This window comes from Cetorhinus maximus, chromosome 10, assembly GCF_964194155.1.
Source record: "Cetorhinus maximus chromosome 10, sCetMax3.hap1.1, whole genome shotgun sequence".
Classification (NCBI taxonomy): domain Eukaryota; kingdom Metazoa; phylum Chordata; class Chondrichthyes; order Lamniformes; family Cetorhinidae; genus Cetorhinus; species Cetorhinus maximus.
The window spans coordinates 100,502,941-100,523,574 of record NC_135888.1 but is presented as its reverse complement, the minus strand read 5'-3'; the positions used below and the strand labels follow the sequence as shown (position 1 = coordinate 100,523,574).

General features: G+C 43.4%; 1 protein-coding gene across 1 annotated transcript in view; it reads left to right on the top strand.

Annotated features, from left to right (window-relative positions):
* The window catches only part of spock1 (SPARC (osteonectin), cwcv and kazal like domains proteoglycan 1), a 561,184-nt gene that overhangs the window by 330,935 nt on the left and 209,615 nt on the right, over positions 1 to 20,634 (top strand). The gene's annotated exons all lie outside the window — the stretch shown is intronic.

The following is a 20,634-nucleotide window of genomic DNA, read 5'->3' as shown; positions in this document are numbered from 1 at the left end:
GATACGCTAAATCCATATTGCAGCTATGGATTTTGTACATTTGTTAATCTGGTACACTCTATATCTTAAATGTTGCCAACAGATTTAGATTTAAAGTGTCACATTACCAACAGCTTGCATTAATATAATACATTTAATAAAGAAAATAACCCAAAATGCTTCACAGAGATGTGAAGAGAAAATGGATGCTAAGTCATAGGAGAGAAAAGATGATCAAAATCTTTGTCAGAGAGGTAGATTTTAAGAAGACTCTTGAAGGAGGCAAGGGAAGTAGAGAGATAGAAGAGTTCAGGATGGGAATTTGAGAGGTTGGGAACCAAGACAATGTAAAGAAGGGGAGGGTTTCACAAGAGCAAAAGTTAGAGGAATGGTGAGCTTGTGGGATGTGGTAGAGCTAGAGGAGGCTATAGAGAGAGGGAAGGCTAGGGCCATAGAAAGATTGAAACACAAAGATGAAAATGTTCAATTTGAGGTTCAGTTTAGGAGGTCAACCACAAGCCCACTGAAGACCATTAAAAATGGGAAGGAACATTATCTGGCTGAAGGATTTTTTGTAATTCGTAAAATGGCCTCAGTCATTTCCTGGAATATTCGAAAACTACAGCTTCAGGAGTGAGGGATACAGGACATTTGGATTGACTGCAATCAAGTATGTATTAGTAAAATCAACCATTCTTCACTTATGGGAAAGCCAAGCATTTTTCATAATCTGAGAAGAAACTGTTAATATCCTTATCCTGACATTTCCACCACTCTACATACAATAGGATGAGAGCATGAAAGCGCAGCTAGCTAAAATGAACTGGCAAATGAGGTTTAGGGATAGGTCAGTTAGGTTCAGTGGCAAACATTTAAAGAGATATTTCAGAATACACAGAAAGATACATTGCAATGAGAAAGAAAAGTTCCAAAAGGAGGGCCCACCATCCGTGGTTAACTAAAAAAGTTAAAGACAGTATCAAAAGAAAAAGCATATAATTATGCAAAGATGGGTGGCAGGTCAAAAGATTGAAAAGAATATAAACAACAGCAAAGAATGACAAAAAGTTTAATAAGGGGGGAAAAATTAGAGTATGAGAGAAAGCTAGCTGATAACATAAAGATAGATAGTAAGAGTTTCAATAGATATTTCAATAAGAAAAGAGTTAACAAAATGAGCTTTGGTCCTTTAGAAAGTGCGTCTGGGGAACTGATAATGGAACTAGGGAGATGGCGGATGAATTAAACAGGTTTTTTGCTTTGGTCTTCACTATTGAGGACACAAGTAACATCCTGGAAATAGCTGTAAATCAGGAAATGGAAGGGACGGGGGAACTAGAGAAAATTACAATCATCAGAGAAGTGGTATTAAGCAAATTGCTGTGGCTGCAGGCTGACAAATCCCCAGGTCCAGATGGACTTCACCCTAAGGTCTTGAAAGAAGTGGCTAGTGAGATAGTTGATGCACTGGTTTTAATTTTCCAAAATTCCCTAGATTTGGGGAAGGTTCCATTAGATTGGAAAATAGCAAATGTAACTTCTTTATTCAAAAAGAGAGGGAGAGAGGGGGCTATAGGCCAGTTAGCCTAACATCTGTCATAGGGAAAATGTTAGAAGCTATTATTAAAGATGTTATAGCAGGGCACTTAGAAAAATTCAAGGCAATCAGAGTCAACATGGTTTTGTAAGAGGGAAATCATGTTTAACCAATTTATTGGAGTTCTTTGAAGGAGTCACAAGTGCTGTGGATAAAGGGGAACTGGTGGATGTACTATACTTAGATTTCCGGAAGGCATTTGATAAAGTGCCACATCAAAGGTTGTTGCAGAAAATAAAAGCTCATGGTGTAAGGGTTAACATATTGGCATGGATAGAAGGTTAGCTAGCTAACAGGAAGCAGAGAGTTGGCATAAATGGATCTTTTTCTGGTTGGCAGGATGTGACAAGTGGTGTGCCACAGGGATCAGTGCTGGAGCCTCAACTTTTTACAATTTATATAAATGATTTGGATGAAGGGACCGAAGGAATAGTTGCTAAATTTGCTGATGACACAAAGGTAGGTAGGAAAGTAAATTGTGAAGAGGATGTAAGAAGGCTTCAAAGTGACATAGATATGTTAAGTGAGTGGGCAAAGATCTGGCAAATGGAGTATAATGTGGGGAAATGTGAAATTATTCATTTTGGCAGGAAGAATAAAAAAGAAGCTTATCTTAATGGTGAGAGATTGCAGAACTCTGGGATTCAGAGGGATCTGGGTGTCCTAGTGCATGAATCACAAAAGATTACTGCAGGTACAGCAGGGAATTAGGAAAGCTAATAGAATGTTATCATTTATTGTGAGAGGAATTGATTACAAAAGTAGGGAGGTTATTCTTCAGTTGTACAGGGCATTGGTGAGACCACATTTGGAGTATTGTGTTCTGGTCTCCTTATTTAAAGAAAGATGTAAATGCATTCAGAGAAGGTTTACTAGATGGGCGGGTTGTTTTACGAGGAAAGGCTGGACTGGCTAGGCTTGTATCCACTGGAATTTAGAAGAGTAAAAGGTGACTTAATTGAAACCTTTAAGATCCTGAGGGGTCTTGAAAGAGTGGATGTGGAGAGGATGTTTCCTCTTGTGAGACAACTAGAGGTCACTGTTTAAAAATAGGGGGTCGCCCATTTAAGGCAGAGATGAGGAGAAATTTTTTCTCTGAGGATTGTGAGTCTTTGAAGCTCTCTCCCTCAAAAGGCCATGGAAGCAGAGTCTTTGAATATTTTTAAGGCAGAGCTAGATAGACTCTTGATTAACAAGGAGTGGGGGTGAAAGTTTATCAGGGGTAGCCAGAAATGTGGAGTTGAGGTTAAATTCGATCTTATTGAATGGCAGAGCAGGCTTGAGGGGCCGAGTGGCCTACTCCTGCTTCTAATTCGTATGTTGGTATGATTTGTGGATTTTTCCTCCTCCAGCAACATCCTTGTTTTCAGTATTCAGAGTTATTTCAAATATTTGCTATCTTCAGAAAATTACTTGCAATAAATTAAGAAATGAAATAATCCAGGTGAGAACTGTTCAAACAGAATCTGATTCTTTTCCTGAATTTTGCAACATTTAAGTAAAATTTGCCTTGCATGATGGTTACAGCCCAGAAATGTAAGCTTTGCCTCATGTGCATTATTTGTTCTGTGTGACTATGAATGTTTACCTTCATGGTGCTGAGGTTGTGCTATTTGCAGAGTACAGCAGACCTCCAAATACAGTGTTACAGCTGTTAAGATTGCATTGCAAAATAACAGAAATCGTTTTTTTTAGAAGTATTTTCAGAAAGGCTAATAGCCTTTCACTGCCCAAACCTGTGTTCAGATCCAGCACTGAATGATGTTTCTGTTGCCTAATAGGCTGGGTGCACATCACAAAATTGTCCCTAATGTGTCTCTAATTGCATTTTCACTCAAAAGAGGCTACTGATGTGGGAAATAGGAAAATGTCACACTAGCGTAATAAGGGCACTTTTAGTGAGCTTTAATTCACATATAACTTGATCATATTTGGCCTTGGATAATATAATACTGACAGTGTCTGAAATGGCAATGTGTTCCCTTTCCTAACACCAGCACGCTTCCTCTTGAAAGCAACAAAATTCACCCAAAATGACGGGAACCAGCTTTTTAGCTTGGTTATTAATGGACTAAAAATATTCAATAAACATTTTACCTTTCATTGTTCTGACCATTGGCAGTCAACCTGTTTTATTTGAATTTTGATTAATTAAATAGGAGATGGCAGAAATAATAAATAAGATGCTGAAGTACAGTAAAAGTGAAGATGTATTATATCGGCACAGTTTTGTCACTTTGTGGAGATATATGAAGATGAAATTGTAATCTTTTGAAGGAGGAGGAGGTTTCGCCCAGCTGGCTATGTGGCACTGACAAGGGCACTGATGGGTTGGGTGGCAGGGGTACAGGCACACTGTCATCCTGAAAGAGGATAGAGGGTTCTTCTCACATAAAGCCAAGGGCAATTTTCCTGGGATGGCACTTCTGCACTCCTACGACTCTATGTGAGAATGGAGTACAGGAGTAACATGACTCTCTGGAAGGCCCTGTCAACACTGGTCACCTGAACCTAGATGATAGCAGTCTGAGCCACCATGGAAGCTATAAACAGGGACTGCATCGCAGTGAGATCCACTGTTGTATTCACAGATCTGATCACTTGCAAAGCTCTGACACAAGTTGGAGTTAGACACCTCTGTGCTCTCAGCCATTGTACATATTTGTTTGTAGGCTGCCCATTGCACCTAGCATTTCTTGATGCTGTAATCAATATCCTCGTGGTCACAATCCAAGTCTTCTGCAGCCAAACTAGCCCTGTCCTCTGCACTCACTCATGCGCACTTGTGCTCAGTGAGTCACCATGTGAAGGCCCTTCCTCTAGCCTAGTCTTTAAAGCATGTAGATAAAAGTAAAATACTGCGGATACTGGAAATCTGAAACAAAAACAAAAATAGCTGGAAAAACTCAGCAGGTCTGACAGCATCTGCGGAGAGGAAGACAGAGTTAACGTTTCGAGTCCGTATGACTCTTCATCAGACTCTTCATCTAAAGCGTGTATGTGGCTTCAGTCTTTGAGGTAGTGCTTTCTAGGGCCTGATTGAGTGATGCTGTATCTTCAAAAGGCTGCCTGGTGGCACAGGGGCCTTGACATTTTCAGCACTTGAAATGAACAACAGGAACAAGGGTTAGCTTTTTAACATAAAGGCGAACAGAAAGAGTGACCAATCATAAGGCTGAATTTTACCAGCCCTGTTGGGCCAGGCTGCAAAATGCTGGGGTGAGGGGGTGGTGCCCATAAAATGGCAAGGGAAGGTGTAAGAGAGTGCCCATCATCTTCCCACCACTGCGCCATCTTGCAATGGCAGGAAAGGAGCAGATGGATCTTCCACCCAGAGGCATATTGAACCACTTAAAGTAGCCAATTGAGAACATCTTCCCATCACCACTGGCATTTAGCCAGTGATGGGTGGGCCCTCCGTCACATGGGAAACCTCCAGGAGAACCCTGGCGGCCTTCCAATGGGCTTGTAGTAGGCCTCTTATTCAGGCAATCTCTGGCTCATGGAGGGTGTCCCCTATCAGCAATGGCCATCCTGCAGCAACAGCGCAGCATGTTCTCCTGAACCCTGCACCTACCACCTCATTGGGGCCTGTCTGAGAGGTTCAGGCAACTGCCTCCCCCGACCCCCGTTCACCCTCCTCTGTAGCTCTGCATTCCGCGCCACACCCCACTATCCAGCCTGTTGGCGGGAACCTCGCCATGAGAACAAAATGCTGACCATAGAATCATAAAATCGTTAAAGTGCAGGAGGAGACCTTTCAACCCCTCGTGTCTGTGCCGATTCTATGCAAGAGCAACCCAGCTAGGTCCCCCCTGTCCTTTTCCCTTGGGCCTGAGTTTTTTTTTCTTTAGATGATTATTCAGTTCCCTTTTAAAAGATCCAGGCAGTGCAACGTGTCCCCTGGGCCCAGCCTCAAAGTGCAGGAGAGTCAAAGTGAGGGAGGGCATGCCCACTTTTTTACAGCACCAACTGCCGTAAACCAGGTAAGTTTAAAGGTCCAGTGAAATTTAAAGGTCCTTGACAGGCCAGGCAGAAGGTCAGTGTCTGAAGTAAGTCAATAGGTTTTGGGGCATGGGGGTGGAATCGGAGGACTGGGGAGGTTTGGGTCATTGAACCTGCCTCCACCACGTTTTCAAACAGTGCATTCCAGGTCTGAACCATTCACTGTGAAAAGGTTTTTCCTCAAGTCATCTTTGGTTCTTTTGCCAATCACCTTAAATCGATGTCCTCTTTTCCTCGACCCTGCCACCAATGGGAACAGTTTCTCCCTATCTACTCTGTCCAGACCCTCTCCGCCTGCACACTGTTAAGCTGCAGGGTGACCACATCCAGTAACATGCTATCCACAAAGCCCTTTGACTCGTGGATGCCGTGCAGTGACTCCAGCTGCTATTCAATCTCCAAAACTCATGGCTGAATGGCTACTGAAAGCTGCAGTTTGCCATCCAGCATGTGTTGAAGTGAGAAGCAAAAAAAGTGGAAAGATGTGAAGAAACCCTGAGCAACACATCCGCCAGCATTGCCACTGCCAGAGCCGGAGCTCCCCTCTTAGCCCTGAAAACCACAAAGTCCTCCTCAAGTGGGGAGGGTGCGTAGAAGCACCCCCTGGATTTTGATAGCTATATACTGCATTGTGTTGCCTGTGTTCTTCAGCAAGAAAGGGGAGCGTGTTTGTGGCAGTCTTTGGAGCTGTTTTGAAAATGTGCCTTTCATAGTCAAATGCCACAGATCTTGTGTGTCAGATGTGAGATGCGCAGGAGTGAGGGTTGCAGTATTGCTGAGAGAAGGAGGTGCAGAGTGCTTGACTGGAGGAGAAGGAAATAACAGGCCTTAACTTCTGAGCTCCCCAGCACCAGATTGGGAAAGTACCTCAAAACTACATGGGGGAGTACCCCAAAGATGCGCTTGGAAACCCCTTCGGAGGTTCACAGGTGAGGTTTGCACGGCAATTGCCCGGAAGTGCAAACTTCCTCTGGGCAATTGCCCTGCACTGGGAACCATCCGAAAATGCGATTTAAATTGCAAACTTCAAACTGAGTTACATCAACAGTTAGCCACAAAAAGCTAGAAGAATTAAAACTGCTTCTAACCTCTGAGTAATTATTGCACAGACACAGACGACCCCCCCGCCCCTCTGGACACCCCCACACTCCAGAGACCACCCCCCACGGGATTCCCCCCACGCCTCCGACTACCTCCTCCCCCGCACAGGACTCACCCAGCCTCTCCAACCCCCGACTACCCCACTCACGGACTACACGACTACCCCCGGGGACTCCCCCACTCCCTGACTATCCCCCCTATGGGACTCCCCCACACTGCCCAGGGGTCTCACACTACCCCCACGGTATTGCCCCCTCCCTCACGGGACTCATCCCCTTGCCTGGCAGGCCCGACTCTCACCGTCACCCTCATCCACACCCCACCCAGGCCCGACCAGACCCGACCTGAGGCCCTCCCCCCACCCCTCCCTTAGGCCCGATACCCTCCCCACACCCACCACAGCCCCCATGCACCCCCACCCCCCGCCACCCCCAACCTCCTGCAGTCCCAACCTGAGGCCTGACCTCCGACCTCCCAGACCTCCAACCTCCCCCAGACCTCCGACTGTCCCCCAACCTCCCCAGTCCTCCGATTTGCCCCCATGCCCCAAATCCTATTGACTTACTTCAGACACATACCTTCTGCCTGGCCTGTCAAGGATCTTTAAATTTCACTTTAAACTTACCTGGTTTACGGCAGCTGGTGCTGTAAAAAAGTGGGCGTGCCCTCCCTCACTTTGATTCTCCTGCACTTCGGCACTGCCTGGATCTTGCCCAGCCTCAGTCGGAAGGTCAGGCGAAATAGGATCAAAGGAAAATTGAGATAAGTAATTGGGCAGGAATGGCAATCTGACGTTGATTGCCACTCCGAGGAAGTTCAGGCCCACTGGTGCAGTGATTGTGTGAATGAAGGGAAATAAGGTTTTCTTGAGGGTAGTGGAATTTCAGATGGAGCAGGTATGAGCAGGGAGTTCTTGAGGTGAAAGTTAATATTCTTACCTTGATAACTCTGCTGAGGTCATTAAGCTTTTCCAGTATTGCAATTATGTCTTGGTAGATAGGTCTATGGCCTTGACCTCCTCAGAACCTCTTCCTTCTGGTGATGGAGGAATAAGGTTGTTACCTGTAGGACATTATGCTGCCCTGGGGGTGGCATAGCAGAAATAGGATCTCATGCGAAAACAAGGACCTCCAAAGCAGCAACAGAGGACCTGGGCACCTGATCTACAGCTCTTGCAGACACTGTTCCCTCATGTCTGCAGCCAGTGTCTACCTCCTGTTTAATAGGTGCAGACCTCACAGATGCCCAATGTCCTGCTGTTCAAGCATTTGCGCACCTAATAGATAATGTGGAAAGCACTGGCTGTAGATGTGACCCATTATAATGAGCTTTCAGCACTAATTTCACGTAAGGCTGTCAACCCTTGAGGATCATCCTGAAGTCCCCAAGGGCAGAATTTTAAGGCAGGTTTGCAGGCAGTGGGGGCCTGTAAAATTTCCTGGGTGGCTTTCCTGCCGCCCACTCGCCCGCCCCCGACTTGTCCTCAATTTTTTGGCAGGCAGGCAAGCCCTAGTCCTGAAATAGTGTGATTGATCAATCATGGCTTTTAAAAGGGAATTGAATAATTATTTAAAGAAAAAACTAGTTTCAGGGCCTAGCCTTCACCTGTCCTCGCCAAAAGTGACCACTTAGGGCCTTCCCGACCAGCCTCAACTTTACAGGGACGGGCTGGGGGGCCGGGGAAAACTTAGCAGGTTAGCTTGCTCAGGCCATGGATCCTCCCTCATTGGCTTTCTTTTCACATTTGGTGCACCAGCCCCTCCCCCACACCCCCAAAAAATATTTATCCCCCCCTTCCCAGGTGCTCCATCAAGATCCCCAACCCCTCTTCCCCTCCATCCCCTCGGCCTCCCCTCCCATCCTTGATGTGAGACCCCACACTTAGGTCTCGGCTGGCTCTGGGACTTAGAATCTGGGGACTGCTTGTAGTCCCAGCATTGGCCACTGCTCCTGGTGGCGCTGCTGAGACTACAGAGCTGCCAGCCAATCTGATTGGCTGGCAGCTCTCCGAGGCTGGACTTCCTCCTGAGTGAGGGGCAGAAGCCTCGCCTCTAGACAATAAACACTCCGACGAAGTGCTGAGGGACAGCCAGCATCGGAGGGCATGCGTTCCCTGCCGACTCTTCAGGTGGTGGGGTGGGAAACCCATCTGTACTCAATTTCTTGCAAACACTTGGCCCATTCCTCTAGTCTTCCCTCCAATTTTGAGGGGTGATCTTGCCGATAGGAGACACGTTCCATGTGAGCCCCAGTCTGTGTCACAACATAACTCCAGACTGCAACACAGAATGCTAATCCTCCCAAAAGGCTAGCATTTCCATAATTGTCATGAAAGTCAGGACCAATTTTGTGGTGAGCTTGTCTTGTTACAATTTGTTGGACAGCAACCCGAGGAGGAAAATCATGGGGGCATTAGTAAAATAGTTTTTTATTGAATTTTCTTTGAACATTTTTATTAGTTATGAAATGTATGGAAGATGGAGCAAAAGGCTGTTTGACAGAGGGGGTAATCAGCAATGGGGTGGCATGTGATAAGGTCCCCATGGCCTCTGCACCCTTGTGAAAAAGGCATGTGCAACCTGCATACACCCTCTCTGCCTCCTACTCCTGAGGTACAATCAGATTTTTAGAGTGTTGTATTTATAAGCTAATTAAATGTAAAATATTGGAAGTCTGGAGGAAGCAAAGTTTTTAAATAATATGCATCTGACTTAGTATTTCCGTGATTAAATGCAAAGTTGTTTGCGATAAAGTTGTAGCAGAGATGTTGTAGTTAATTTTACATAAAGAGTTTCACAAATCTGCGACACAAGGAGAGCAACTGGCAGTAAAAAATCAGCCTTAACAAGTCAGAACCTCTCATCAAACTGGAACAGGAGGCATTAAAAATAATGTATCAGCAAATGACTTTCAAGCCTATAATTTATCCTCTGCGTTCAGATGACAGTTAAAAACTACTCCAGCTTTGCTTTTGTGGTTTGGTACCTGAAACTATATATTGTTTGTTGCCTTGCACTCATTTGCAGGCATTCATTTACATGTAATACATATAAATTAATACATTGTGGGACTTTCCTGGTCATATTAGTCTTATAAATCCAAGCTACCAGTATCGAATCTGTCATTTATTGAGTTATTACCAGGCTACCATAGACACCATGGGAATTCGCCCACACTGCTCTCTCCTCTATTATCCTCTAGACTGTCTGTTCATTCATTGCCTTCCATTCAGATTTTTGGTTGCACTTTCCCACCTTCTAAGCTTTGGATTTCCACACATTTTGATTCCTCATCTGCCTTCTCCCTTTTCCCCTCCTGCCTCCCTCCTCTCATCCTTCTTCAATTTCCTCACCCCTTCCTCCATCTCTTCTCAATCTTCCTCTTGTTATCTCATCGACGCTCCCCTGTTCCTATTGCTGGAGTTCCAGCCTTGCAGTCTGGTAGGCCCAGTCCATCCTGTAGGTGAACAGACATCAAGAAGGTGATGAAGCACACCCACTGACCCATGATATTTACTTCTCTTAGGCTGTCTCCTGTGATTTTTGTAACACTCTCCAAAAATACTCCTTTAGTGACTTCCGCCTGTCTTTTTCATCTAGAAACCCATTGGGCAGCAGAGCAGCACGAAGCCTAAAAATTCATTTTGTTGCGATTAAGCGTAAACTGCTTCAGCTCTACCAGCAATGTTTCAGCAGATCCCCAGTGCCCCCACACACCCTCCACCAGCTAAGATGATTTTCACACTGCAACCCTGTAGTTATTATGGCTTTGTTTAGTGTGTAATATACCTTTAAGAATAATGCGTAAGGGAAATCACGTGATCTGTAGTAACCAATAAGAGAGTAGCGTGGGCTACCTCAGCTGTCAGTGTAGAGATAGAGTTGAAGTAGAAAGCACACGTGTAGTTGCTGGTGAGTACATTGTAAATAAACTTAATGAGTACATTGTAAATAAACTAATAACTTAACTTAATTCAGGGAGTGTCTGCCGATCAACTCTATCACTAATAGTACAACACAGCCGCCCTACAACAAACTGCCGATGAGGATAAAACAGGGTAGAACAGAAAAAATCAAGCTGGAAAGAAATCGACACTGTACCGCTCGCTGGCCATGGAAAGCGCAGTAAGAGATTCAAAAGCAATACAGGCTGCGCAAATTTGTGCCGTCCTCCACATCGGACGGGAAGCCTCAGCCGAAAGAGGCGCAAAAAAGCGAGACTCTGCTGAGAAGCAGGAAACAGACACACTAGCCAAAGGGTAAAGAAAAATAACTTAGCAGCGAAATTGAAGGATAATTTTAATAGAGGTGGAAACAAGCAATCTTTTAGCGATTGGCAGTTTAAAAAAATCGAATGCTATTATTGTCACAGAAATGGACATATAATGAGGCAGTGCAAGGGAAGATTCAAGCAGGCTTGCAAACAAAAGGAGAAGCCAATGAAATCTACAATGTAGAAGAGCCTGAAACAATAAGTTTTGACATTTACTCGTTATTTAATCTGAAAGTTGGAACGACAGAACCAATATTTGTCACAATGAAAGTAAATGGCAGAGCTATTAAAATTAAAGTAGTCATGGGAGCTTCCACTACAGTAATTGGGAACATACTTTCAGATATTTGAAAAACGGTGAACATCAATTAAGTTTGGAACAAACAGTGGGCAAGCTAATAACATACACAGATGAAGACATTCAAGTAAAAGGCATTAGCAGAGTAACTGTCCATTATGAAAGCTAATCGGCAAAGCAACAGTGTTAGTATTGCGAGGCAGAGGACCAAGCCTTCTAGGGCGAAATTGGCTAAGGGAAATCAACCTTGATTGGACACTGGGATTCCAAAAGGAAGCTGGGAGTGTTCCTGTTTTGAAAAAGGAGTGTGTAAGGACTCAACAACCTGAAGAAGTGCAGGCTGCCTTAAGCCAAAATCTGGAAGAACAGCAGAAGCAACTCGAAGAGCCCTGCTTAATGACAGAGTTTGAGACAAGGTGAGCAACCTTCAAAGGGAAAAAGAAAACCTGTTGAAAGACCTTCACACACTACAAGATTCCTTCAGTTCAAAGTTTGTACCTCTGGAAAAGTATGAAGAGAAACAGAAATAATTCTGCACTTCTCTGAACAAACTGAAGAATGAGTTGACAGAGAAGACACAACAATGTTCAATTTTCCAGGAGGCAGCAAACAAATACACAAAAGAGATGGAAGAGCTGAAGAATCAGCTAAATGAAGCCAAAGAGGCTTTGGAAGCAAAAGTCGCCGAATTTTCCAAGAAGCAGACAGATAATAAAATTTTGGGAGATTCAGCCACTGAGCTCAGACAAGTTGAGCTTGCATCTGAGAGAAGTCTGGCCAACAGTGAAGTCATAAAGTAGGCCAAGATTAAGTCTGCGCTGGAAAGAAGAAAGCACATAGAAAGACGATACAGAAATACTAATAGGGCCTTAATTCTGGCAGCATACGAATATACTTTTGTTCATAGGCCTGGCAACCAAATCTCAAACGCCGATGCCCTTAGCCATTTGCCTTTACAAGAAAATGATGAGAATGTCCCAGTCCCACAGGAACTGGTCTTACTATTAAATTTCTTAGATTCCTCACCGGTATGTGCTTGACAGATTCAGAGACTGGACAAGTCAGGACCCAGTCCTATCTCAAGTACGAGATCAAGTGCTACATGGTTGGTCTCAGGAGCCCATATCTAATTAAATGGAAAACCGTGCTTCAACAGAAGGCATCGGGCAAAAGTTTTAGCTCGGCAGGCGGGCGCGTGCCCGACCCACTTGAGCGTAAAATGACACGCGTTGATGTTGGGCAAGCATCCCAACGTCAACGCGCAATCACATAATATTTAGGTCGGCGGGCACGCGTGGGAATCGGCAGTGTGCCCACCAATACTTAGAAGGCCTGTTAAGGCCATTAAGTCTCAATTAACTTACATTTTTCGCTGCACCTCCAACCTTATGGTTAGCGGGCAGGTGAAAAGGCCAAATGGCCTTTGCACTTTTTAGGAAACCTCATCCATGGATGGGATGAGGTTTCCAAAAGCAAATAAAAAGAAAAGAAAAATGTTAAATTTAATTAATAACATGTCCCTGCTCACGTGACAGAATCACATGAGGGGACTTGTTTTATAACATTTGTTAATTCTTTATTTTTTTATTTGAAAGCTCTTCATCTCCCTGAAGCAGCTCTGTGCATCAGGGAGATTCTGAAGCATGCACTTGTGCACATGCGCGAAGTTCACGCTTGCCCCGCTTGCCCTCCCCCCCCTCCTTCCCCCCGCACAGGCAGCACTGAGTGCTGCCGCTTGCGTTTCACATTGGGTGGACCTTAATTGGCTTGCCAGTGTGAAATCACCTTCCAGCCTCGATCATGGGCAGTAGTCAGCTTCCCAACCACCCCCACTGAGGCCGCCCAACAAGGGCTTAAATTCTGCCCAAGAAATAACCAGCCAGAATGGCATCCTATTTTGGAGAGTGATAGTTCCTCCAAAGGGAAGGGAGCCACTTTTAATTGAACTACACAGTGCCCATCCAGGAATTTTCTGAATGAAGACCATAGCTTGCAGCTACCTATGGTGGCCTGGGATGGATGGCAAAATAGAGAGTTTAGTAAAGCACTGTGTGCAATGTCAGTAACTGCAAAAGTTGCCAGTGACAGCTCCATTACGCCCATGGTAGTGGCCAGGTAGACCCTGGGTGCGGTTACACTTTGACTACGTTGGACCTTTCCTGGAAACAATGTTTCTGCTCATTGTCGATGCCCATTCAATAGGACGTTTATGAGGTGAAGTAACCAACGTCGGGTGCTACAATTGAGAAACTACATCAGAGTTTTGCCATTCACGGACTACCAGAAGTGGTCGCTTCCGATAATGGAACGGCATTTGGGAGTGCTGAGTTTCAATGGTTTATCAGCCTCAACTGCATCATTCATGTAAAAACTGCACCGTACCACCCTTCCTCAAATGGACTGGCCGAAAGGGTGGTTCAAACGTTCAAGGCAGGCATGAGAAAGCTAACTGGCGATTCCTTGGCAACAAAGCTAGCGCACTTAATCATTACAGGACTAACCCTCACACAACAACAGGTGTCACACCTGCTGAGTTATTGTTGAAACGCTGTCTCAGGATGAGATTGAGCTTAATAGTGCCCAATTTAGAGGGGAAGGTGGAAAGGAGTCAGGGAAGCCAGAAAACTAGACACAATTGGCATAGTCGTGAGAGGAAATTTACCGTGGGACAAAAGGTACACGTGAAAAACTTTGGGGAAGGACCAAGGTGCTTACCACGTGGCGGTGTAAGGCTGGATCATTCAAAAATATGTAGACCATTTAAGGAAGAGAGAGACAAATCATCAACGTATGTTTCCACCAGTGACCATGACCACGTGTGCGTTTCCTGTTGAGGATACTCAACCCAGGACTGACATGTCTGATTGTCCTGTAAGTGTTGAGGATACAGAACTGCAAGTGCCCATCAAAGCAGCTTATGTTCAGGTAACTCCGGAAAAGGAGATATCTGATAAAGAATCTGAAGTTCTGGAGCTGCAAATTTCCACGTGTACCAGGAAACCACCTGAAATTCCATACCCAGTGTAAATATTATGTTGTCTTGAAAAATATGTACTTGTAAATATAACATGTATAGCTGAGTTTAAGGGGCAGGAATGTCGTAATTGTGGTTTTGTTTACTGTGTAATGTACCTTTAAGTAAGATACTTATCAAGGAAGATCACTTGATCTGTAGTAACCAATAGGAGAGTAGCACGGGCTGCCTCAGCAGTCAGTGTAGAAATCGAGTTGGAGTTGAAAGCACACATGTAGTTGCTGCTGAGTACATTGTAAATAAACTTAATGTTTCCACCCAATAAGTCTCTGCAGGTTAACTCTATCACTAATAGTACGACTTGGCCACCCTATAATAAGCCCCTTTCTCAAGATGACTTTCTGAAACTTGCCATTCTCCTCCCGCTCCTCCTCCTCATCACCCCTCTACTCCCCACCTTGTTCTTCCGCCCTCCCTCTCATGCTCTATTGCCTTACTACCCTCCCCTTCACTTTATCCTCTCTATGTTCCCCTTCTTCTGTCTTCCTTTCCTACCTCACGCTCTAAGACACCCTCCTGTCCCCCTCGAATATACCTCATCTTTCCTTCATTTCCCCCTCCTCTTATCTGGCTCTCTTTCTTCCTCATCATCATTGATTCTATTCTAAACCTGCTTGATCTGACAATGTCTCATTGGCCTTGACTATCCATCTGCAGCAACATTGTAATTAGGGGTGGGTGCTTGAACATAGGAAGAAGCAACCAGCCCAACCCTGCTCCCCTCCCCATGGTCCATAGTCTATAGGTGCCTGCAATTGACAACAGTGCTTCACTGGAGGCCAGAGATTCTGTAAAAGTTGCATTTGTCTCCTAGTGGCTCTCTCCTTGATTCAGGGCTTCACCCTTCCTTTAAAACCCTGCTTTTATGTGAATGCCCATGGCCTTTTCTGGAAGGAGTCACGTACCACTAAGTGGCTTTACAGGAAAAAAGTGTCAGCTGGCAGCCGTTCAGTTGATGTTGGCACTCCACCTTTTTGGCCCTGCCCCAATGCCACTGCAGCGCATATGTGCTCACCATTTGATAAGGTCGGCTCGGTGGGTGCAGGCACAACCTAGTATCTGCGTCCCATAGTGCTGTGTAAATCACTTCATTTACAAATAGTATTCTTCTGATGCTTGTGGGAGTGTCAGTGATATGGCTAAAGTTTTAATTTGTAGGATATGGTGCTTATTTTTTTCTAAAGTCCTTTTCTGGCACACTTTAACAGCTCATTGTTACAGCTTCTGCGCAAAGCTGATGTTTAAAGTTAATGCTTGACTGATTCTATTTTTTTAAAATAGTTTTTCCTTTAGTCTTCATGAAAGTGCATAGCAGCTACGGAGTTGCACAGGTGTGAAATTGGATTGGACTGGAAGAAAACAGATAGTACAGACTTGGTGTCGCAATGAGGGAGGGGTGATTTGGGTTTATATTTTGTGGAAGGGATTAAAATTCTCTTAAGTAGAAATGAAAGAATAAGGTAATGAAAAAATGTTTTAAATATGCTAATTTGTAAATTAACAGAATTCTCTCTTCCGTCATGCCTCATTGATAGATTTTATCACTGGCCAACTCAAAATACTAAAATGACAGGATCTCTGCTGGTCCAAATAAGCTTCATACATATTTAATACTCAGCCCACACAACATAATCTTCAATATATCATTTATATAAATGGTCTCAAATGCAATAGTGTCATTACAAACAAACGTGCCTGACACCATTCTGGTTCTGAGCCAAAGTCAGCTTTTCCTTTGAGTCATCTGTCTGAAAGTCAGAATTCTCAGTTTAAATAAAATTCTGTTTTTTCCACTTTTGTCTCACCATGTCGAAGCAATGATAACTAAAAAAAAAAAACAGCTCTCATTATTCACAAAGCAAACAACAGAACTCAAGCTATCTTCAGACAAGTTCAACCCAACATAAAATTAAATTGTTTTTAGACATGTTGCTCAATACAAGTCAGTACTCCAGCCATTCATACAACAGGACAGAAAGGGGTTTTGGAACATAAGATCAAAGCTTACATAGAATCTACAGCATAGAACCAGGCGATTTGGACAATCCGATTCTGCCTAACAGGTCTGTGCCTGTGTAAATTGATCAATTTACTAACATTTGCAAATTTGGGGTGGTTTTATGTCCTAGGGTCACATCTGGTAGGAACTACGCTCAATCAGTGCAAACTTATCAGTTGGAGTGGGTTCAAGTAAGGCCTAGAGACAACCCTCTCACACCCTACTTTCATATATTTCTATTCCCTTCTCCCTTATGTATTCATCAAACCTCAAGGTAGTCCTCTGGCACTATTCATATATATTATTATTTTTTATATTGACTACTAACTCTGTTATCTCCTTCTTAGTTTTATTGAATATCCGTGGGCACAATTCATCTGAACCTGAAGGTTTTGTCATGATTAAATTTTGATGGTTTATCTAATGATCCTTTCTTCTTAGTCTTGATAATATCCCATTTGACTTCTTCCAATATTATCATTTTCTCTGTGTTGCCTCTTCAGTAAAAACTGAGGAAAAATATCTATTTGGTATAGCAACTATTTCAATATCTTCCCTGCTATTTACTATTGCTTTTTTTGTATTCTTTTGTGTTTCCATTCCATATTTCATCTTTGGCTTCCTAATTATCCTTTTAACCTTTTTCCTAAATTCATCATATTCTCTTTTTGTCATCCTTTCCTTTATTGTTTGTTTCCATATCCCTTTTCTTGAGATTCAGTTTTAGCCTTTTATATTTTATTACTGCTATTTTATTGTCAGACATTATTACTTCGGTCACCTGATATTTATATTAACTTAATACTTTTTTTGCATTTGTATCTTTGCTTTCATCCCTTTTGCATATCATTAGGGGGAAGGCAATGGTGTAGTGGTAATGTCACAGGCCTAGTAAATCAGAGGACCATGCTCATGTTCTGTGGACATGGGTTCAAACCCCACCAAGGCAGCTGGTGGAATTTGAGTTCAATTAATAAAGCTGGAGACTAGCTTTATATTGTCATTGATTTTTGTAAAAACCCATCTAGTTACTAAGGGAAGGAAATCTGCCATCCTTACCTGGTCTGGCCTTCATGTGACCCCAGATCCACAATAATGTGGTTGACCCTTAACTTCCCTCTGAAGTGGCCTAGAAAGCCACTCAGTTCAAGGGCAATTAGGGATGGGTAACAAATGCTGGCCTTGCCAGTGACACCCACATCCCAAGAAAAAAAAAGACTATTATTATATCAATCTCCTGCTCTGCCATTCACTAGTTTAAAATCCTCACCACAGTACTATTTATCCTTATTGCTAGGGCCTTAGTCCCAGGCCATTTCAGGTGTAGCCCATCCTGTACCCTGGTCAGTGCTCCAGAAAATGGCTTTTCACACCACCTTACTTACCTGATCCATTTCTCCATATGCCAATCAGCATGTGGTCAGATAGAAATTCTGCGATTACCACCCTCAAGATCCTGCATTTTAATTTAGTTCTTATTCCTTAATAATCCCTGAGCAGGACCTCCTCTCTGTTCTTTTCTGCCTTTAGTTCTAATTTAGACCACGAGAGCTGATTCTGTCCCCTGACAGTCCAAGTTCCTTTCCAATTAATTTACTTGAACCCAAAGATTTTGGGCTATCACTGTGCTTTCCCAGTGAATCAGACAATTGATGATACCCTTACTTAAGTATATGTCAGAATTCTTATGTCTTTCATATTTATAAACAAGGAAAGAATTTCAGCAGAAATAAGCTTCTTTTGTCTTCTTTCTCCTCCCTCCCACTTATCCTCTTAAAAAGAACTGACTTACGTTAGAGTACCAAACCATGGGCTTATTACACAAATATTGGACAGCAAAGAAAGCCCAGATCCTGATAATAATTGGGAGCAAGAGTCTTAATGGATTTTCTTCCTGTTGGATCCAGTGCCTTGGTTTGTTGGGGCTAAAGTCTGGGTTGCACCCTGGTTTCAGGGTGACCGAGTTGGTACCACGGCAGAGAAGATCAGTAGACCATTCTTAGAAGAAACACATTCTGTTTATTTACAGAAGGAACTTGCAGCTACACTCGTGTGCTTACAACTCAAAACTCTGACTTTACTCTTCAGATTCTAACTCAAGACTTCTGACTACAGAGGTAGCCCACGCTACTCTGCTATTGGGCACCAAGATCATGTGATCTTACATTACAACATTTGTCTTAAAGGTATATTACACATCAGATTACTACATCTCTCCCTCTTTACTCAGAAATACATTTTACAATTTTTCTCAAAATATCAAATTATTCACACAGGTAAATAATTTACAAAGTCAGTCTTTCTGAGAGGGGTCCTTATGCGTGTAGAATGGCTCAGCTCTACAGCTTCTGATGTTTTATCCGGAACCTCCCTCACAATAGTCGTTTGAGCATCTCGTTCTTCAGTAGGTACCTGCAAATCTGTTTCTCCGACTCTTTCAGGTACAGTCGGCCCTTCAGATACACCAGTGCTCAGTTGAGTTCTTTCAACAGGAGTTGTTGATTCGGTCATGAACACTTCTGGCTATTTTTTTTCTCCTCTTCTTAGATGATCCACGTGTCCCGTATGACTCGATCCTTTTGATACTTTCACCTGGTAGGAAAGAGGTCCCGTTACTGCACTTATTACACCAAACAACCAAGTTGGTCCTTCTCTAAAATTCTTCACAAATACTTTCTCCCCTACGTTAAACGTCCTGTCACGGCTGTGACAGTCATGTCCAATTTTCTGACTTCCCTGACTCCTTTCCACCTTCCCCCCCCCCCCGCAAGTTTGGCATAATTAGGCTTAATCTCGATCGGAGACGGCGCTTCATCAACAATTCCGCAGGTGTGACACCTGTTGTCTTGTGAGGGGTGGTTCTATAATGGAAAAGAAAACATGCTAATTTAGTCGCTATAGAATCTCCAGACAATTTCTTCATACCAGATTTGAACATCTGAACTGCTCTCTTGGCCAGTCCATTTTAAGAAGGGTGGTATGGTGTAATTTTCATGAGTAATACCATTGAGGCTGATAAATCGGTGAAACTCAGCACTCGTGAATACTGTTCCATTGCCTGATACGACCACTTCAGGTAGTCCGTTGATTGCGAAACTTTGTCGTAGTTTGTCTTTGGTACCGGAAGATGTTTGCAACCTCACTTCATATATGTCCGTCCATTTTGAATGTTCATCGACAATAAGTAGAAACATTGTTCACATAATCAATGTGTACTCGCACTTATGGCCTTCCTGACCATTCCCAGGGGCGTAACGGAGCTGTTGAAGGTAATGTTTGTACTTGTTGACACTGCATACAACTTCACACTAAGTTTGCTATTTCTCCATCCATGCCAGGCCACTATAGACACTGCGTGCTATTGTCTTCATTCTGGAAATGCCGGAATGTGCACTGTGAAGTTCAAATAACAGTTGCTTTCATCCTTTTGGAGGAACAATCACTCGTGCTTCCCAAATAAGATACCTTCCTGGCTGGTTAATTCGTATCTTCTCTGGAAATATGGTTTCAATTCATCAGATTCTTGTTCTTCTGACCAACCATGAAGAACTTGGTCTCTCACTTTGGATAAGACTGGGTCTCGATTTGTCCAATCTTTAATCTGTCTAGCTCATATCGGTGATAAGTCCAGGAAGTTCAATAATAAAACGAATTCTTCGGGAATTGGAACATCCTCATCTTTTACATGCATGGGCAAATGACTGTGTGCATCTGCGTTTGCAACTTGACTTCCGGGCCTATGAATGAAAGTTGCCAAGATCAGTGATGACCGAGTTGATACTTAGGCAGAGAAGATCAGTAAACTGTTCTTGGAAGAAACACATTCTGTTTATTTACAAAAGGAACTTAGCAGCTACACTTGTGTGCTTATAACTCAAAACTGCCTTTACTCTTCAGACTCTAACTCAAAACTACCGAGGTAGCCCACGCTACTCTGCTATTGGGTACCAAGATCAAGTGATCTTACATTACAACATTTGTCTTAAAGGTATATTACACAGCAGATTACTACACATATCCTCCCCACTCACACCCACAAGAACCTTAACGGATTTCCTTCCCCTCCCCACCCCTAACCTGGAGCTTCTGAGGTTAGTTGTGACTCTGCTACTATTCCTCTGGCTGAGATCATTAAGTTAACTCAAAGCAAGGATTGAACCTGGAACCTTCCTCTTCTATATGGTGCATTCCACGTCAAGCCATGTATTTGCCCCCAGAATCAATGGAGCGCTTCAAAACAAAGACTGAATTTTATTTTTTGATTATCTTTATAAAACAAAGATAACAAAGGTGTGCTGATTTTTGAATGATTTATTTGACACTTGAAAATAATGCTTACTTGCACAATC